General features: G+C 35.0%; 1 protein-coding gene across 38 annotated transcripts in view; it reads left to right on the top strand.

Annotated features, from left to right (window-relative positions):
* The window catches only part of ZBTB20 (zinc finger and BTB domain containing 20), a 753,858-nt gene that overhangs the window by 153,736 nt on the left and 583,541 nt on the right, over positions 1-16,581 (top strand). For all 38 annotated transcript variants that reach the window (XM_072723877.1, XM_072723729.1, XM_072723898.1 and 35 more), the window contains one exon: positions 269-320. The gene's annotated coding sequence lies outside the window, so the exon portion shown is untranslated. The remainder of the gene's footprint in view (positions 1-268; positions 321-16,581) is intronic.

The following is a 16,581-nucleotide window of genomic DNA, read 5'->3' as shown; positions in this document are numbered from 1 at the left end:
CTATTAATAATACTGTAATAAAGACCCTGGTCTACATCTAAGCCCTGTACCTACAGTGATTTAAATAATATATTTGTGTCACACTTTACTGTGTACTTGTACTCACATATACAAATGAATACGTTAGCTTTTATTTTTCTTTTGGAAATTATAGATCTTAGTTGACACACACAAACTCAGCTACCTACTTCTCAAGTTATAAACAAGCTATGGAAATGTAAATTGCTTCCTTGGAAGATTTCTAATTTTAAGTATTTTCTTTTTACAGTCACACTAAAAGAAGTATTAAGAATTGCCCTTTGAGACTCTGAAGACTGAAGGTAATGTCCAGTGATATTTTCTTGAATGGGTTTTATCTTCTTGAAAAGTTTCATAATACTTAAGGTCTTGGGTTTACCGCCTCAGGTCTTTATTGCCCTTTAACACATTATATATCTTTTTCTGTCTCTAAAGAATAATCTGAAATTGTAAGTCAAAAAAGAAGAATCCTTGTGTCATGTCAGAATGTCTCAGCCTAATTGGGTGTTGCTATACTTCTTCTTCCTTCTATATGGGAATGTATTATGGCCCTTACCTGTTTTTGAAATCAGTTCAGAACATTTCTGATTTTATACCTTGCCCTTTTCTTAAATAGACATATTGGCTCAAAGCCAAAAAGTCAGCACCATTCCTCCTTAGGAAGGGCTTTACAACTAACTATATGAGCTAAAAATGCATTTGTTGCAGACAACAAAACCGTGCAAGAAACCATGCGGATGAGATTTAGTGGCTACTTATAGTCACAAGTCCAGAATTTCAGGCAAGAAGTGTACAATAGACTTGTGTTGCTGTATTGTGTATGAAGAGCTCATAGGGATTGAAGAAGGTTTCTGAGACAAGAGGGGGCTGTAATTACTTTGCTTCTTACATGCATGGTTAGATCTTCCAGCAAGAATAACATGGTAGGGTAATTTATTATAGAAGAGTAAATCACAGATTACATTGGAGGGGGATGGGGTGCTGCGATCCAACCATCAGTTTTGTGAATACATACACTTAAGCATGTGTGATAGCTTGTTTTTAATTTCTTTACACCAGTGCACACCTCAAACATTCCGTTTAGCAGTGGGATATGCAAATTGTTCCAAATGCAGCAGCAGTACTTTCACCTGAATGTCAAAACTGTCAGAGAGCTTTAAATCAAATCTTTATAACATTTTTTTAAAAACCAGCCAGTCCCAAGATTGAGGCACCAAACTCTCTGCAAAAACTTGATTCCCATGCTTCTAAAATGCTCCAGTATGTCAACAGGGTAATGTCAAAGTTCTAATTCACCTGCTTTCTAATTTTAACCTTTTAAGGATTTTATTTTATTTGGCTTAATTACGATATTTTCTACAAATTAATGATAAATGCCTTGATTAATAAAACCAAATGTCAGAGAAAATGACAACTTGATGAAAAATTAATACTCGGCAATATTTTAAGGTACAGAAGTACTAAAGATGTACTCTTAAACCTTATACTTCATCAGCTCTTTTTGAAGGTGGGTAACAGCATTATTTTTGCACAGAAGTTTCCATAGCCACATGTGTAGATGCATTTTAGCAATATAATTCTCATCTGTTGTTTTTACTACTAGCTGTTATAGATAGAAATATATTCTTAATCTCTCCTTTTCCTCACAATATTATTCATTTTTATTTCACAAAATCAAGGAAAACTACATTTTAGGTTGGTTATAGAGATGAAGCAACCATATTAAGCATCCAAACAACAACACGTGTGTGTGTTTGTGTGTGTGTGTGTGTGTGTTTCAAGAGATCTCATGGTATAAAATGTAGTAGTTTGTGACTGGATATCTGTTAGACTGTTAATTCATTTGGTTATGAATATTTCAACTGGAACATTTAAAAATTATTCGGCAAAAGTATTACATACAAAGAGAGAGCATCTCTATTTCAAAGGGAAATAGATTTTAATATGGGGATTTACTTTTTTTTTCAATATTTTTTTCCTGAGGTTTTATTAAGAGACCTGAATACCAATCAAGAGTTGTAATTTGCTTTTTTTCATATAAACTGTTGGTTAGATTTAAAAAACCTAAAGAACAAGAAATAACGACTGTTTTTTCCCCTTTTATAGAAGGTGATGGAGCTAAAGGATTTTTAAGGATTCCGTGTATTTTTTTCAGTTCACAAACACCAGGATGCCTTTTGGATATGAATACTTAATTATTTGATCAAATGTTATACAGAAATAATACTATGCAGGAATTATAGTTGGTTTTGTTTTTTATTTTCATATTTTCACAGATGAAGCTGCCAACCAAATGAGGGAAGGCACAATGACCTCTTCTGTGTTGTGCTTTTGTTTGGTTTGGTTGTTCAGGGATAAAAAGACACACATAATGCACTGTCAGTGAAATGGACACACTTTGACCATCTGTTCATGTAACGACATGATGGCCATACCTATCAACAGAAATTTCTGCCAACTAATCTTAAAATTACTTTTTTTTTTGGTGATATGCTGGGAATTTCTAGATAGGTGTTTCAGGCATGTTGCTATGCATAGTAAGATAAATAGAGCTAAATGTTGGTCAACATCTTGTAAATACAATTATGCTAATCCCAAGGGAAAACATTCTTCAGTGGAGATTTCTGGTACTGTTTAAAATTGGAGATGGATTGTGCTGAATCTTCCTTTAGCTGGCTATAGGTTTTATTGTTTTTGTGTATTGTCTGTTCCAGACATCCAGTCTGTACTGGCAAAGCTGCTTGATGAGTAGGGGCCACCAACATCGCTGCCCTGACTGCTTACATACCTGCCATGAATAATAGATTTGTCAGCTAGTTAAATCATTGCATTGTAACTGCCTCTGTTCCTTCTTAGCTGATCATTGCCCAGATAAGTTTACATAGCACTGTAGCACAAAGCTTCTATTATGTTTCTATACCTGCATTTATTTGTATACCAAAGCATCTATTCTTTTTTCAAATACTGGTAAATAAGACATGTCACACTTCTTTGACAATTCTTAAATTACATATTAAACAATGTACTTCTTCCCCTTGTTTATTGTATTCATCTGCCTTTCGCCAATTTACTTCCATATATGAACCAATTAACTTTTATTCATTAGTTAAAGGATTTCGTTAAAGAAATACTAACACCTACCTTACAATTCAGTTTTATAAGTTTCCCATTGAGATTCTAGTTATTTGGATTAAGTACTATAAGAGAATGTGATCATTTCCCCCAAAATGTTTATGAACAAAGGAGGTAGAATGAAACCCAAAATAATCTTGTTGTACTTGATGTGACATTGTTTGATCCTAGAAATGAGGACAACTGACCAAACCTTATACAGTTAGAATCTTTAGTTTCAGGAAGATGGAGTTGATTTTTTAAACTTTATGCTGGTGTGAACACACACAATGATCAGCTGATGTTCTTTGGAGAATCTAAAGTTTATGGAAAATTGAACCTGTTAGACTATCTCTTATCTGATGGGAAAAAAAACCTAAAAATGAATTGGTTTTCTAATAGACTTAAAATACATAAATTTATAGTTTCAGTACTTATAATTTGACCATATCTCCTCTCTAAATGACTCTTTACTCCCTTTGGAAACTGCTTTCTCTCCTTTAAGCTCACACTGTTTTACTCTGCAAGCTCAAGTAATTGAGACCTTACTGGTTTGAAAAGATTAAGGCAGCTTCCAGAGTTGCCTACTGTATAACATAAGTACCAGTAGAATGATCAGTTCCTCTCAATAGGATTCATTTACCTTCATTTCCTTTGCAAGCTTGTGTTTATTAATGAATAAACTGCACTTGTGAAACACACTGCTAAATAGATCAATCAAAAGATATCAAGGAAAACCGTGAACATTGTCCAAGATATATAGAGGATTTGTGTTTCCTGCCCAAATGCTGCTTTCATTCTTCCTCCCTATCTACCATCCCCCCTAATATCCAGGTCTCTCTTTGTATCCTTTAGTGATGACAAGATGTTTTTTATTCCTCTAATGAAGTGGGAAACAGATTAACATGCTTTCTTCTTGGGAATTAGATTACTTATTGTAGTACTGCTCAACATATCTTTGTAATACTCCCTAACCCCTACCCACAACTAATTAGTGACTTTCAGAATTAGGGAAAATCTTGGTTGTGTGGTGGCTCTATATTTACCAGTGATCAAGGAAGTGTTACTAATACACTTGTCAGTATTAAAAAAGAATTAAGTAAATAAAGGGCCAGATGGCCGAGCCCAGGACCTATCAGGAACCCAGTATGTGTGGGCTGGTCCAACGGAATGACAGAAGCATATTACCAGGCTAAGTGGAATCAGAGTTAGGCTTTCACTTTTAAGAAAAAGGACATTTTTCAAATGTGTTTTCTTATGATATAGTGATTTACATGTTCAGACCTTATTTGTACTAGTAACATTTGAAAGCATGTAGTTCCTTGTATATCAAGAGACCAGAGTATTTATGTGTATCAGAAAAGTCTCTTGGAACAGGACACAGTGCATTTTTGCTGGTTCAGAGAAGAATCCTGCTTTGTTCTCTCATGAAAGCCTATGTTTACTGTTATAACTTATTACATTTTATTTTAATTGAATATTTGTCTCCTCCAATAGACTCTACTATGGCTTATGATATAAGGAACCTGGTTATGTAGAGGTTGTTATGGTTTATGGCCAGTTGAGGAACTAGTCAATATTCTCTGTTTTGTTACAGTAAGAGCATTACAATAGTGGTTATAATAAGATTAACTTAAACTGAAGAAATTGAGAAAATAAATTCCCTTCCTTTCCTATGATTTAATTGTCTTTACATGAGTACATATATAAACATCTTGTTTCCTATTGTATATTCCATTTTCATTTATTTTATTTTATCTTGCAACAATATACTTTTTGAAGCCATTTTAAATCTTTGTGGTTAGATAGATAGATAGATAGATATATAGATGGATCAGTGAATTGTTGGGTAGGGAAACTGACTAAATAGAACGTACATTTTCTTTTCTTAGATTTTTCTCTTTACAGCCACACAAATAACGAAGAGATTAGCTAACCATAGGCCTTCCATCTTCTTTCTCTCCATGCCTTCTTTTCAAACTCCAGCAGATATTTAGTGAATGTCTGCTCTGCCAGGAACTTCTCAGGTGCTAGGTAATCTGCTGAACAGTAGAGGCATAGTCCTCATTCTTGTGGGGCTGAGCATCTAATTGGCAAATATAATAAACACATAAGTAAACATTACAGACATAGATATGTAATAAAATGGCTTATTTTGCTGGACTTCTCAACTCTGAAATGGGTTAGGGAATTTATAGTGGAGAAATTATCTTCAATGACCTGCCATATTAATAGTAGTAGATCACTTCTAGATTAAAAAAATGCAGGTTGGCCAAATTATTTCAGATTAGGTTTTATGGAGTGGGTAGCCTCAGGATGGAGATATATAAAGCAATATTTACTCTCAAGGTGAGTCATAAAGAAACCAGCTTTGTAAACCTGGCTTACTATATATGATGTAAATGACCTCAATATGTGCTTTCAAATTTCAGATTAAAAAATCATGGGAATTTCTAGTATTTTTAAAATGATGAAATATTATCCCTTATAAAGATTACTTTTAATAGTCCAAATTTTTACCCATGAATTGGGTTATAGTAATGGTGATAAAGGAGTAGGTGATGGAAATGTGTATTTTTCCTTCCTCTCTTTGGACATGTGTGTGGAATATTTTTGTCTTCTGATCAGATTGTTCATTATGCTCCCTTTGGATGTGTGTACTGTTTGGCCTTCCAGCCTTGCATGCTCATTCAAAGGCATTCCAAGTCATTATGCTGGACTTCAGCCTTGTTCAGTAAAAAGGCCATTTCCTCCATCAGCTGTCCACTTGGACATACATCCTTTTTACTCTCAAAAAGATTTTATATGCATTCAGAGTATATTAGATGGATTTGTCAAATTACTCACAGATAATCAGTTTTTTAAAGTTATAATTTGAGCTATGACCTCTCAAACTGTGAATTATAAGGTTTGACCCTTTGGTTCACTGTTTGACACAGCAGCCATTAATTACAGTTTTTAAAGGACATTTTATTTCAGTTAGAATTTGTGTTATGAAAACAGTTTAAGTATTTTTTTTCTTTAACTTTCAGGAATAAATGCTGAAATGTATATGTATGTATGTGTGTTTACACATGTATGTTTATTTATTGTATTTTATTTATTATATGTTATATGTAAATATATTATGTATCATATCTATTTATTATATTAATATATAATATCTGTATTCAAATATAATAAATAGCTAACTTGCATAAGCTTACTAAAATCAAGGGCATTTATGCATATTTTTACCACTACATTACTATACTACGCATCAAGATTTTTCTATAATAACTTGATAACTGAGTTTATACTAAGATCATGCTTATTTTATATAACTCTGGTATTAAGAGGAGACTGACTTTTTAAATATGTTTATCAGGGTGACAGAGACTTTATCATTATTTGAATCTAGGCTTTTCTCTTTTCTTTTCCTTGACCAAGGGTACAGAGGTGGGTATCTACCTAGGAGTGCCTGATGTCTAACAGTAATTTGAAAGTCCTCTAGATAGCTCAATCTTGTCAGGCCGGGTGATTTTTACAGATGTGGAGCTCAAGGTTGAGATGAAAAGGACATAGCAGAAAGGTTGGTTTAGCTAAATGTAGAAAGACATCCAGATGTATGGATCTTTTCTGATGAAGTATATAGCTTGCATTGTATTTTCCTTTTAGCCTCATTAGTTTGTGATTTTTTAAGGGAATGTTTACTTCTATTTTTTTTTCAAAAAGCAAAAGTAAAGAGTATATAGTAAATGTAGAATTTTCAAAAGACAGAAAATTTCTGAAATTAATTATAAGCAGATTTTTATTTCACTAAGTACATGTAATCATTTTCAGATTTCCCAGAATATCCTGGGATATGAATCTACCTAGCTTTTCTCTCCTCTAGTTTCCATTAATATATAATCAAACAATCTTTTAGATACATTAGATACATTTTAGGAATTTTATTTTCTCATGGCAAAAAAAAATTAATTCTTTGAACTAAATGTAAGGGCTTGTAAATACATCATGGGGATTATGAGATCTGAAAGTAGTTTTTAGAGATCAGTAGGCCAAGAAAAATTCAGTTTAATTTTCAGGTTTGATACTGATCTCATCCTTGTTGGATAAAGATATATATTCACCTTTTTCTATTCTTCATATTACTTAAAAGCTAGTGCAGGATGACACTGAAAATTATATTTAATTAGGTCCCAATCTACTTCCTGAGCCCCTAATTTCCAAACTTCTCTCCCACTTTTCCTATCTGTTCTCACCTTCTTTCCCTAAGCACACAGTTCTTTCCACCTACACTGCAGCATTTGCGGTCTCCTTCTCCTCCTCCTCCTCCTCTTCCTCCTCCTTCTTTCTTCTTCTTTTTTAAAGATTTTATTTATTTATTCGAGACACACAGAGAGAGAGGCAGAGAAATAGGCAGAGGGAGAAGCAGGCTCCCCAGGGAGCCTGATGTGGGATGCCTGATGCAGAACTCGATCCCAGAACCCTGGGATCACATCCTGAGCCGAAGGCAGATGCTCAGCCACTGAGCCACCCAGATGCCTCATTTGCTGTCTTCTTAACACACACTGTCCTGCCATGTGTAATGCCTTTACTCATAGTTCAGTCATCCTGCTATGGCCTTCCTGTGGCTCCGAAAAATGCTGTAGTTATCCTCTAATACAGAATCAACACCTCTTTTTTTAGTGTTTCCTTTACATTTGCTCACATGAGTGTAACACTTACCACACTATATCCTAGTTATGCCCATTGCGTTTCCCAGATGTCAAGCTTCGTGAGGAAAGGGAATATGCCTGTTTCATCCTGTGTTTAGCTCAGACTAGGTACTCAAGAAATGCTTCCTGAATTGGTTAGCCTATCAATAGCCATAGAGAAACTATATGATCATTTGTACTCAGAATTCATCTACAACACAAACCAAGCAAAAAGGGATCTCTTAACAAGGAGGTGTACTAAGTTTCTTTTGTGTCACTTTGTGATTTCCTTTAGGTCTGAGTACTTGTTTTCATCCTTATTTCTGTAGCTCAGTAAGGAAACAAAAGTGTCCTATACGCTATAGTGAAGTGCAAAAGACGTTTTATTTATGACAACATTTATTAGGAAACATCTTTATGACAAAAGACATTTATTAGGAAAAAAAAAAAAGAGGACCAAACCAGTGACTTGTCAAAGTAGTTTTAGATCTTCACATGTGAAATAACAAGGGAGAACCAATACAGAAAGTCTTAGGAGTTTTTAATACTCTAGAATTTTATACTAACCACTAGTGACGATTGTACTTAGATTGAAACAGCATTGTATCTGTGTAGGCTTACCCAGGATCTGAAATTTAGGCAATAATTAGCCTCTCAAATGGATCTGTTTGGAAAGCAGTATAAAATAATAGCTCCCTTCCCAGAGAAGGATGCTGCTGTGCTCAGGCTGCACTCATTTAATGATGTCTCAACTGAAACAGGTGCCTTACTTGCTTTGTTCTCCAGGAGCGGCTTTATAGATTTAAGCACTGAGCATACAGTACACAGTGGCACTATTAACAAATCAGAATGAGGCCAAGGGAAAACTCATCTAGGATCCACACACCTAAATGCAGTTAGTAAACAGAGACACTAACTCTCATTAAGCATAATTAAACCTAATATTGACTGTAAACTGTTACTTACCTTAAACTTCTCTGTAGAGAGTGTGGAAAGGGATTAACCTAGCAGATTGGGACATTAATTACTACCTCTTTCACATTAAAGTTACCATCAAGAAGGGCTATATTCATAAATAAAACATAGAAGGGATTGAGAGACTGAAAATATGTAAATTTACTTTATAAAAAGGAAAGAACAAAACCTAAATTAAAAAAAAAAAATTAGGGAGCTGTGAGCGATGCCAGCCCCAGCAAAATGGAACTCTGGCTAATTACTACCAAAAAAATAGGCTGAAAGAATCACAGAAATGTGTCCTTGCCTTCTGATGGACAGAATCTGCTTCACGGGAGGCTCCTGTTTAGCTGAGTCCTCTTTTTTTTCATGCATAGCTTCCTCCACCGCCGAATCTAATGTGGGGTCTGAGGAGCCAATGAAGGGACCTGGGAGAAATAGAATTTCTTTCTTTTCTTTCCCTTAGTCATTAATAGGCCTTTATTTATGAAATTGATTATAATGATTATATAAATGTTGTTTGATTTGTCAGCGAGAAGGCATAGTGCTGTTTTTTTTGTTCGGTCAAAATGGTCTGGTAACTGGTCTCCTGCTACTATTTAATAATCTCTTTCTTGGGTGCAATCTAAAGAGTATGTTGTGAAGGATATAAAAATGTCAGCTAAATTTAAGATCGACTGTTAAGTTTTTATATTATACCGCTGCCCCAAGGGGGGAGGCCAGGATCTGGGAGATAAAAATTCAAAGAGAAAAGCAAAGTAATGACAACACAAACTTATCTATCAGCCTTAGAATCCTCTTCAAAGTCTATCAGCCTGTCTTGCTTGCTGCGAATGTGTTCTGCTTTCCATTACCTGTTTTGTTTCCCTTCCAATAAAGAACCGTACACTGTTCTTGTTTCTGGGCTTTCTTATTACTTCGCCAGGGTGGGGTTCTGATTTTTGGAACTGAATCTGACCTACAACGTTGCTTAAGGTTGTAGTATTAAACCATGGTTTAGGTTTAACATGTTAGGCTCCTAGCCAGGTCCTAGTGCTGTCATGCTAAATTTTATCTTTCAGGTGCTCATGAACACCCGAGCAATATAGTAGTTGTGCGTCTGAAAAAGGGAGCCTAGAAATTAAGCCTGGAGCATGTACTCATTTTTTTAAGTGAATGTGAGGTTTAATTTTAGAATAAAACCCTTAATTTTTCCCCATGAATTTAAAGCTAGTTTCACAGCTCATGAGATGAACTAATGAAACAGAAATAATTAATGGACAAAAATCTATCCTTCATTTCCCCCATTGAACAAAAATTCGCAAACTGGTTGGATGACAGAGGATGAACAAAAACAGTGAAAGTAAGAGTACTTCTATGCTCTGTTCTTGTAACAATCGTGACATTACGAAATAACCATAACAATGGCACTCTTATTAATCAGACATATTTATACAGAATTAGTGTTGGCTTCTGCTCTATATTACCTTTAGTTTTACATGAACTTTTATTATCTGTGCATATCAAAAGAGACATGGTGAATGAACAAAGAAGCCCTGTTATGAGACAAGTATTATTTGACATTTTGGGAAGCTCTTATTATAGGGTTTCCTCTTAAGTGAGAATAACGGGAAGGTTGTCATTAGTTGCACTATTACAGACACTCTGGATTGTTAAAAACAGAAATGGAGCCCACTTTTTTCCTTGAAGAAGATTCATCAGTTAGAACAATTCGAATGATCCAAGACTTCTGTGACTTGTTGTCCCGTCCCCCCCCCCAGTCGTCTGATTTTAACCTGTTAAACAATGATCCCATAAAGCATTTCTTAAGATCATTGTTTTCCCCTTGATTTACAGAGCTAGTTGGCTGTATGGTTATCTTATTTTTTTTAAGATGCATAATAATTTTAGATTTCTGGAAAATCCCTGATTAGACCAAAATGCAGAAGTCTTGCAAGGTCTATAGTCTTTCTGCGAACCAGATGCCTTTTATTTTTCATCCTAAAAGGGGGTAGCTCTATGGAAGTTCTTCTAAGGACTTCACCTCAGGCTTCTGACGGGACTGACTGGGAATTATGGTGAATAAAGCATGATGATGGGTAGTAGAGAATCTCCTCTTAAAATCACTGGGCCTGGAGTTTTTGATTGATCAGTGGTCTTACTTTTTTTTTTTTTTTTTTTCCCTACAGCTTGGGATAAAATTTTAAGTACAAAGCATAAAAATAACGCTGTTAAAAAGAGCATTGATTTCATTCCCATTGCAATACATCAGCTGCCTGAATGAGAACAGCAGTTCTGAAAGTGGAGGAAGTAGAGATCAAAATCACCACCTGTGGGGTATTTTCAAATGATCCTCCCCCAAATTGACAATTATTGGTGTAGATCCTGGTTTAAAAGCCAAGATACTAGAAAACAGTTTGACTCATTGATAATTTAGCTGCTTTTATTCTTTTGAAGTTTATTTTTTTATTTTTTTTTTTAATTTTTTATTTATGATAGTCACAGAGAGAGAGAGAGAGAGGCAGAGACACAGGCGGAGGGAGAAGCAGGCTCCATGCACCGGGAGCCTGATGTGGGATTCGATCCCGGGTCTCCAGGATCGCGCCCTGGGCCAAAGGCAGGCGCCAAACCGCTGCGCCACCCAGGGATCCCTCTTTTGAAGTTTAAATATAGAGAATAGTATAGAGATTTTATTATTGCAGAATTTCCCCCTATCCTCTATCATGTTTTCCTGTCTTAGATTAACAGACACTGAGTTTGGGGGTTCCGTGAAAAACCAACAAAATCCCTAAAAACATGTAAGGTCTAAGGAAGAAAAAAAGGGTTGCTAATTTTGGGACTTAAACACATGTAAAAGCAAGCCACGTTTTCTGAATGAACCACACACACACAAAATCATTAAACTCCTAATCACTCACCTATCCTACATAGCAATAGGGCAGGATACAACTGTTTTGTACAATAAAACAAACTGAATCCTTTTAAAAAGTTATCATTTGCTTATTTGTTTTTAATTTCTAATGTTTTCTATTAGACATTTTAAATTGGATGCTAGAAAAATAGGCAAAATTGTTTAACTTGTGGCTATTCTACTGTCAAGTAGGAGGATACTTAAAAAACCTATTTAACATAAGAGATATCCTCCTTGTCTGTAGTCAAGAGAGTCTTTGGCTTTGAATTCTAGAGCCAGATGTCTTCTCATATTAGGGACACTTACCAAACCATTTATTTAAGACAGGATCACTCTATATACTTAAAATTTTTTTTTTATTATTTTATTTTTTGCTTTTTATAAGACACATTGTCCAAATAGCACTGGAAGGTGGCTCAAAGCAGTACATATTTCCACATGTCTTAAATCCCCCACCAGATTATGAACTGTGGGAGGAAGAAATGCATTATTTATAACTTTATATTCTTGTTAATGCTTTGGACGTTGCAGGTATGTAGTACATTTTTAGGTGACTCTTGTTTTTAATGTGGACAATCTGAGGGCAGTGAGGAGAGTCACTAAATTCAAAGGTAATTCAGTGAACTTTTTTATATTAGAATGTGATTCATGTTAATTTTCAAATACATAAAATGTTCAAGGAAATAACTTCACCTGTGACTCACAAATCACTAGTTTCCCCTAGTAGTCAATTATGTATATCCCACCTATGACCTAATCTAAAGCTAGTTATACTTTGGGTTTGTACTATGTCCTTAGTAACAAATCCATCCTTTCATTCACTTAAAAACATTTATTAATGCTAACTATGTGTGAAGCATACAGATGAAAATATAGGGTGTCTGCTCTCAAGAGACCTAGGGTTGCTGGGGTCTCAAATACAAAAGAATTCTGTAACTTAATACTGTAAGAGAGGCCTAAAAAGGTTACTATGGGAACATAGTAGGAGATCAAGGGAGAATTCATAAAGATAATACAGGAATGGAGATTTGAGAGGTGAATAGGAATTACATGATACATGAAGGTGATACATCAAGGTAAAGGGGAGTGGCGATTGTATTGGGGAGCATTCTAGGAAAATGTTAACAGTGTGCAGGAAAGCCGAGAGGAATGGGAAAGCCTAACTCATTCAACTGCATCTTAGGGTGGAAGTAAGAAGGCAAGATGGGTAATTTTGGTCAGATTATAAAAGGCCATAAATCCTACCTTAAGGAGATTGGATTTTATACTATCACTATTGGTGAGTCATTGGAATATTCATGTAAGATGATATATTCAAGATAGTGGACTTATAATCTATACCACATAATCAAATAGGTATGGAGGATGGTGGAGGAGTCATGAATGAGTCCGCTTCCTAGCTTTGGTGAGTTTTAGTGTTGTTTGTAAAAAGATAGAAAATGCTATTGGCTACTACCCTCTCTTTTCCAAATACACTCAAATTTCTCCAGAGATGTTCATCTTCTCCATTTCATTTCCTCACCAATACATTCACCAGTTCATCTTGTCTGTTTCAGAGACCTCTATCACTTTACCAAAACTCTTATTGAGATCTCATTGGACATTTGTATTTTCTGACCACTTCTTTCTTTTTGAAATGCTTTTCTTGCCTTTATTTTCCATGGCATCACGCCCTCCTGATTTTTTTCCCTGTTCCCTTATTATTCTCTGATACCTCCTTTGCAGGCATATTAACCCATATCCAGCTATTAAATGCTGGTAATCCTTAAGGTTAGATTCAAAGCACTTCTGTTGGTGCCCAGTGTTTTAGGTATCTTTGTAGCCACAACACATTGAGGTGTTTTCAGGGAACGTACCATAATTCTTTTAAAGTTCTTTTAGGAGGACGATGTTTCAAAGGTTGTATTTCAATACATATTATTTTATTCTTTATTATAAGTGATGTACAGTACTCAGCACATGCCTGTAGGGGAGCTCATATGGTAACTTTGGTTATAATTGTACATCCTATAAAATCTTCCTGATGTTTATGTTTTAACCTTGGGCACTGATTAATCCTCCTTGAATCTTATTTTCTTAATCGGCAATATATGGGCAGCCATCCCAGCTCTTTGAGATTTCATGATGCTGTGGTTTGATATTTTACAACATAAAGAGGATAGTGAACTTTAAGGATGTTCAGATGACACTTTGAATTCCAAAGTCAAAGTTTATAAAAATGTTTAACTGCCTTTTTTACATCAGTACTTCACATAATGCGTCCTTTACTTAAGGTAATTCCATGCTTTTTGAAATATATATTCCTAATTCTATGTTTACTTGAAAATTTTTAGACAGTTTTTGCCATGAAATTTTGTCAAAAACTTTTTGACAATTTGAATAGATTGTGTATTCTGGTTACTGCACTTACAGATGCTTATTTTAACCTCACAAGGAGCCCAGGTGTAGGATGTTCAATTAACCGCCTGGGGCTTAAGCTTTTGGGGAATCTTACCCCTTTTGTACACATCTCCCTTGTCTGTCTTTGGTTAGCAGCATTGCTTTTAAACTTGCTTTTTGTGATGGTTCACATTGCCAACGTACTATTATTACTCTGTGAAAATGGCCACTTTATAGACAAGTTAAGTTAATATTCAGGGCACGATATTATTTTTGGTCAGTGCCCATTTAATGGTAATGGTTCATCTACATCTAGCTTCTTAATTAATTTTAGGATGATCTTTCCATTTGTCACTATTTTTAAACTAGGATCTCCTAATTTGTGTGCTCAAAACATTTGAGGCATGAAAATCTCCTTAATGTTTTCCTACTATGTCTGTACATACATATTTATTTTTCGTTATTTAGTAAAACTGATCTTTGAATTTTTTACTTAGCTAATTTTTTAAGCTAATTTACTACTTTGGTATACAAAAAACAAAAAACAAGAAAACCTTGAAACAACAACAACAACAAAAGAAAACTCACTTGTTACTGGTGTTGGTGTCCTTTGCAAATTTGACCTCATTTTTTATTATTTATTTATCATACGTTTGCAATGTGCAATTTACCTGGATTATCCCCTCAAACCTTACACTATGTGGCCTTCTTTTACTAATCTGAGCAATATTTCAATTTAAAAAATGGTCTTTTCTCTCCTATTTTTTTGTTCACTTTATTATTTAAACATACAGTGTGATATTGTCCATTTCTACTTTTCTCTTCCTTTGTGCTCAGTTTTTGGTCCTTGACATTTTATTGCATAAAAAAGTAAATGGTTGAGCAATTTGTGTGATTTTCTGTTTTAAAAACAATCTTTTGGGGGATCCCTGGGTGGCTCAGTGGTTTGGCGGCTGCCTTCGGCCCAGGGCCTAATCCTGGAGTCCCCGGATCCAGTCCCACATCAGGCTCCCTGCATGGAGCCTGCTTCTCCCTCTGCCTGTGTCTTTGCCTCTCTCTCTCTCTCTGTCTCTCATAATGAATAAATAAAATCTTTGAAAAAAAAACCAACAATCTTTTAATGAGAGACTCCTAACTATAGGAGACAAACTGAGGGTTCCTGGAGGGAAGGTGCATGGAGGATGGGGTAACTGAGTGATGGGCATTAAGGAGGGCACTTGATGTAATGAGCACTAGGTGTTATATGCAACTGATGAACCACTGAACTCTACATCTGAAACTAATGATGTATGTTGGCTAATTGAATTTAAATAAAAAATAAAAAATAAAAGCACTCTTTTAAGTTTTGCTTGTCTATCTTTAACTAATTGTCCATTAGTGTTCTTTAGAGGAAGTGAGAGATCAGTTCCTTTTAGGTTCTGGAAGAAAAAGAGCTGAATAATTAATTTATGACTTTCAGCTTATGGTCTCCCTAAATCATGGTTACACATAGTTTGGTCCTAAGCTTGCCAGAAATTGAGTTTGTGAAAAAATTAAGTGCAAGGTTACCATCTCTGCCTAATTTATAAAATCAGATTATTTCTCTTGATATTTTCTATTATTCCAAACTTAAAATCTATACTTGATTCTGCTCTAAATAAGAAAAAATCCCCCACTCAAGTGCAAATGTAAATATTAAGCTGCAATAGGAAGCTAAGAGCTGATTTCATCTTCACTTAAAATTTTTTATATATTATACTATTCCTTGATTCTGTGGGTAAGGCTGGCAGATGAAGCATTATGAGCTGTTTATTACTGTCACACAAAGTCACAGGAAGCAAGAAATATTTGAACTCTAAAAAAATATTATAATATAAATTCTTTAGACTAGAAACCATGGTTTCTTCGTGGATCTTTTCTGTAGAAGATCCACCAAGGAGTAAATAGTCAACATAGATTGATGGTAAAAATGTCTGAAGTTTAGCTTTGAAAGGGAGCTTTTTAAATAACTAATCTTGGTTAGCTTTAGGGAAAATTTCTCTCCTGAAATGCTATGTATCAAAAAGCACAAATATTTGTGTGGAGGCACTCAAATAGAGATAAGTCCATTTTTAGTACATTGTGTGGGGAGTGACATGCGTGGAAGTCCATTAATAGCAATGTATGTTGTGTTCCTTTCATTTTATTTTGCTAATGAATTTAGTATCAGATTGATGGGTGCTTGGAACAGAAGACAATTTGCAGAAGTAGTTAGAGCAGTGTATACCCAGCTAAAGGGCTGCAAAATGATCTTTACTGGAGGTCAAGCTCTAGATACAAAAGCATAGGTGGAAACATGTGCTTCTCATCAAGTATGAATTGAACTAGTAACCTTCTGTCTGTAGATTCATATTTCTTTACAGAGGGTGACATCACCTCCTAGGTAGCATTTAGAAATGTGTGGTTGTTATGGTGACCTGGAAACACTACTGTATTTTAGTAGATAGGGTAAAGAGATGACTTTAAGTCCTGTGAAATGTAGACTGATTACTTAGAAGGGAAACTTGACCAGCTCTCAAGGCCAATAGCATT

Source organism: Vulpes vulpes, chromosome 1 (assembly GCF_048418805.1).
Source record: "Vulpes vulpes isolate BD-2025 chromosome 1, VulVul3, whole genome shotgun sequence".
NCBI classification, from domain to species: domain Eukaryota; kingdom Metazoa; phylum Chordata; class Mammalia; order Carnivora; family Canidae; genus Vulpes; species Vulpes vulpes.
Note: the sequence above shows the minus strand (reverse complement) of the source record. Positions and strands in the feature narration are given on the sequence as shown.